The sequence below is a fragment of the Dipodomys spectabilis genome, unplaced genomic scaffold (genome assembly GCF_019054845.1).
Source record: "Dipodomys spectabilis isolate Male_0828 unplaced genomic scaffold, ASM1905484v1 ptg000022l, whole genome shotgun sequence".
Classification (NCBI taxonomy): domain Eukaryota; kingdom Metazoa; phylum Chordata; class Mammalia; order Rodentia; family Heteromyidae; genus Dipodomys; species Dipodomys spectabilis.
In genome coordinates, this window is record NW_024870699.1 from 351,272 (window position 1) to 356,226 (window position 4,955).

The 4,955-nt window shown below is 37.0% G+C and overlaps 1 non-coding gene across 1 annotated transcript; it reads left to right on the forward strand.

The window, feature by feature from the left end:
* The first annotated feature begins 1,514 nt into the window (after window positions 1–1,514).
* On the forward strand, window positions 1,515–1,621 carry LOC122104127. The gene has a single exon (XR_006146883.1). It is a non-coding gene; the product is annotated as a U6 spliceosomal RNA (small nuclear RNA).
* Window positions 1,622–4,955: the final 3,334 nt, after the last annotated feature.

The window sequence follows — 4,955 nt, forward strand, 5'->3', positions numbered from 1 at the left end:
AATGAAATATAAAGTTACTTTGATGAAAATAAAAATGACTCAGAAGTTGCAAATGCAAAAACAATCTTCACAGAAGCAAACTCTCAGAGATATTTCATGACTTTGGAAAGGATAAAGTGGCTGAAGTTAGTATAAATTTAGAAGTACGAAAATTCACCAAAATATAAAACAATATTTATATCTTTCATTATATAACCCAAAGCAGAAAGCAAATGTTGTTTAGATGATGTTTTGAAAACACAGTCTCTCAGGTGCTGGGAAGGTGGCTCAGCGGTAGAGTGATTGCCTTGCATGCATGAGGCCCTGGGTTTGATTCCTCAGCACCACATAAGCAGAAAAAGATGGAAATGGTGCTGTGGCTCAAGTGGAAACGCTAGCCTTGAGATGAGGGACAGCACCCAGTTTCCAGACCCCATGATCAACAAAATAAAAATAAAAAACAAAAAAATCAGTGTCTCACTTTTGTGGCCTCAACTCTGTAATATTGTTGCTTCAGCCTAGGGCTAAGTTTTAAGATGTAGACACTTATCAACACTCCTGATTCAGATTCTACTTGATCATTTTTTAAATAAATATTTTGTTCTTAATTTTGCTCTTTGTAAATTCACATGCACCTATAAAAAATTGTTTGGCCATCCAGTAACCTTCTCAAATAACCTCCTAATGATGACTTACAAAAAGTTGTATTATATTATAAGTAGAATAATGCTACAAATAAAGAAAACTAATAATTAAATATTAATGATTAATAAAATAAAAAACAAAACAATTACTAGTATTTTCAGTATTTGAAGTGTACTACATATTAGATTTTAGCATTTTCTCATATTCCTATACAGTTAACACTGGCTACGGTTGTGATGTTCAACAAGAGTTTTATAGAATATGACTACTCTTTAAAATTACCCACTAAGATTACTATTTATGGCTCATCTCATCATTTGTTTATGGTTTATATCATCATTTGTTCCTTGCTAGCATATAAAGTAAGGAAGGTCTAAGGTTTTAACAGAAACTGTGTAGTTAACAAAATCTAAACTCTTCACTCTGCTTCTTTACACAAAGACTTTGCAACTTTTCTTTAATCAAGTTTCTATAAACTCTGAAATGTACATTCTTAGTAGTATATGTCTGCTACCATAAATCTTAAATACTTCATAGAAAAGTTTTATATCTGCCAAAAAGTCCTAATTTTGGCATATATAACCAAATACTCAAAATTAAATATATTTAAAACATTAAATCTTTTAACAAACCTTAACACTTGCTGCTGTGTTCATTATGACAGGTGCCTTGTATAGAATAATTGAATTCCTCCTCCTACACATCTCTTGAACAACAAATATCTGGAATTATTTTGTTTTTGACATGTCAATCTTGACTTTATTTTTAAATGTGTGCTTATGTAAGAAATATATGGTTCTAAAATTTCATGACAATTTTTTTGAACTTACTTTTTGTTGAATTGTATAGTTTAATAAAATCAATTACACTTTATATATAAAAAGTGTTCTCTGCTCAATTCAGCATCACATACACTAACATTGGAACGATACAGGGAAGATTAGCATGGCCCCTGCACAAGGATGACATGCAAATTCATGGAGCATTCCACATTTTTACAAGAACAGATGCTGGTGGAGATGTGGCCACAAGGGAACCGTATGCATTGTTGGTGTGAGTGTATACTTGTTCAACCACTTTGGAAAGCAGAATTGAAGTTCCTCAAAAGACTCCACATAGAGCTCCCCTATGACTCAGCAATTCCACTTTTGGGCATTTACCCAGATGATCACAAACAAGACAATACTAAAACTACCAGCACAACTATGTTTATTGCAGCATTATTACCATAGCTAAGATATGGAACCGACCCAGATGCCCCTCACTAGATGATTGGATCATGAAAATGTGGTATATATACACAATGAAATTCTATGCCTCCATCAGAAAAAATGGCATTACTCAATTTTTTAGGAAATGGAAGACTTGGAAAAATATTAAGAGAAGTAAGCTAAGGCCAAAGAAACATAGGTCCCATGTTTTCCGTTATTTTCAATAATGAATATATGTCTGTCATATGACCTGATAAAATGATGTTAAGGGAATTGAACCCCAAGATAGGGACACAATTGGTATTTTGTTTCTTGCTGTTGTTTCTAACATATTTATAATGTGTAATGTGATTTTTTGTTTCTTTATATGTTCCTCCCCCACTCTATAACTTCTGTTTTCACTTTATTTGAAGTTGGTTCACCTACATCTTGTATGTACACTTCTCTAATTTGCAGAGGGGAAGGGAAAAAAGGCTCAAATAAGGATACAGGTTGGCCCATTATAACAATGAAAAGCACAGGTAACTATGTTGAAAAATGAACTTTACACTCTCGTTGGAGGCAGGGAGAGAAGAGTGTACTTGTTGAGGTAGGAGGGAAGGGATGATAGATGAAATATAAAGGAGGAGGCAACAATGCTTGTTAGGAAATGTACTAATTATCCTGCTTATGTGAATTTGAACCCTCTGTACAGTATGATTACAGTAAAAAACATATAAAATTGTCCTGAGATGGAAGAGTTTATTTCCTCTATTTTACCCATATAATATCATTAACAATGAAATTAATGTGACTTCTGGGAAGATGGCGGAGGAGAATCTCTCGTATAGAAAGCAGTTTTAGTATTCTAATGAACAGTCCTATGATAGAGAATCACAGCAAGTGTGCCATTACAGTACAGAGAGTTTGGCCAGAGAGGCAAAATCCAGGCAAGTAGACAGATCTGAGCACTTGCCTGTATAGCTTCAGCTGCGTCGGCTGCTGTGGCTGCCGTGGCTGCAGTAGCCACAATAGCTATAACACAGAGAATCTGGGACAAAGGTGCCAGACACAGGAGGCAAGCAGATTCCACTCAACACCAGCAAGAATTGACAAGGAAAAGGTATCTTCATCTGGCAGATCACAAACCAGACACGACCCAGGAACCAACACTCCGGCATGAATAGAACCCTGACATCCTGACTCTATCCCAGGGAGTAGAGGTGGGAAGGCTGCCCCTCCCCCCACCTGCCGGAGATCTCCATCTTTGATACAGCAAGGACAAGCTGAGCAGCTAACTCCAACTCAGGCCCTGGAAAGAATAAAAAGAGTCATTTAGCAGGTCACAGGAACCTGACCTGACCTGCCAGGCTCAACCCCACTCAGGGGAAAGTCACCCAGCCCAGACAGAGAAAACTCTGCCCCCAAACGAGTGGCTTTCTTCACTGGGTAAACAGAGCCAGAGGCTGCCCCTCCCTACAGCAGCCTAGTCAATCAGTTGAACTTTAGTAAACATAAATTCTGAGAATGGCTCCACGCTGGGTTCTGTGAGTGTCTCTGGAGCTACCTCCTGTGGGAAAAGCTACTGTTTGCTGAAAGGCCTCAATGCTACCCAGAACCTAGCCTCATCACAGCATCTCCAAACTAGAGTTAACAGCCATCTAACTCTTTTGTGATACTCAAAGCAAAACTCCCTCCCACTGAACTAGCCTGGGAGGAGGATCTGAGTAAAGCAGAGCATTTTTCTTCCTGCTCAAACAAACTGAATTAAGAAACCAAACAAGCCACAGGAATACCAAAAACCACAAGCAGACCAGAGAGTCCACCAAGAGAAGGGTTTTGGACACAAGGGAGATACAGGATCTTCCCATCCTCTCCTGTCCCCCCCCAAAAAAAAAATCAAAGAAATGCTTTTGTCCTATTTATTTTACTTTTTATGTTTTAAAAATCGCTTTCTATTAATCTTATTTTTCAATTATAATTTTTACTTTAGGTGTATATGAGTGTGTTTGTTTTTTTGTTTTTTAATCTCTATTGACATTTTGGTGCTTTTTTTTCTTTTCTTCATTTTTTTAATCTTTTTCCTCTTGCTGTTTTTTTTTTTTTATTTAAACTCTGTTCTGTTCATCTTCAGATAAATAGCCCTCTTCGAATATTATACCTTATCCCCCATTGTGTACACATTTAATCCAGAAATTTATTACTCAATTCACAACCTCTTAGGCTTAAATTCTTTAATAGCAGTATTACATCTTTATACCTATATAATTTTTTAAGAATTTTTGTTTTTCTATCTTTCTTGTTGTTTTTGTTTTATTTTTCTTCTCTTTTAATCCTTCTCCTATCACTCTGTCCAATTCATTTCCCACTCTGAGATTAGGACTTGATAAAATTCACTCTCATTTTACCTCTCCACACCACTTTAATCCTATTTTACCCACATTTCTCCATAAACCTAATAATTTCTGATTTGCCAAATTGTTTCTTGCTGTTCTTATCCCATTAATTCATAGTTATTTGATGTTGAGTAGATTGTATCTGTTGAGTTAGATTGTACCTGCAGCCTTTTTTCCTTTTTTGTCAGTCATGTAGCCTGCACTCTGGGCCTGGGTGCTGTCCCTCAGTTCTTCCTCTCACGGCTAGTGCTCTATCACTTGTGCCATAGCATCATTTCCGGCCTTTTCTGCTTATGTGGTGCAGAGGAATCAAACCCAGGGCCTCATGCATGCAAGGAAATCACTCTAACACTGAGCCACCTTCCCAGTCCTCCGCAGCCTTTTGAATGTGCAACTACAGAACTTTGGTTGATGCTTGCCTTAAAATTGTGTTCTAGCACAAAATTGATGTTACTTTCATACCAAATGGGCAGAGCAAGCCAGAAAAATAAAAGAAAAAATGGCAAGTCTGCGTATCTCAACTCCCAATCAAGACAATCAGGTGACAGAACAGTTAATAAATAATCCAGAGCAGAGTTCCCTAAAAGCTCTACAAAAACTCTGGTAAACATGGTGAATGAAAAGATTGAAAACCTGCCAAGGACTCAGTGTGAGCGTGATAAGGAGAGAGAGGAGGCAAAACAAAGGTATACACAGGAATCTGGTGACCGTGAGAAAGCTACTCAAAGATTGATACAGGAATTTC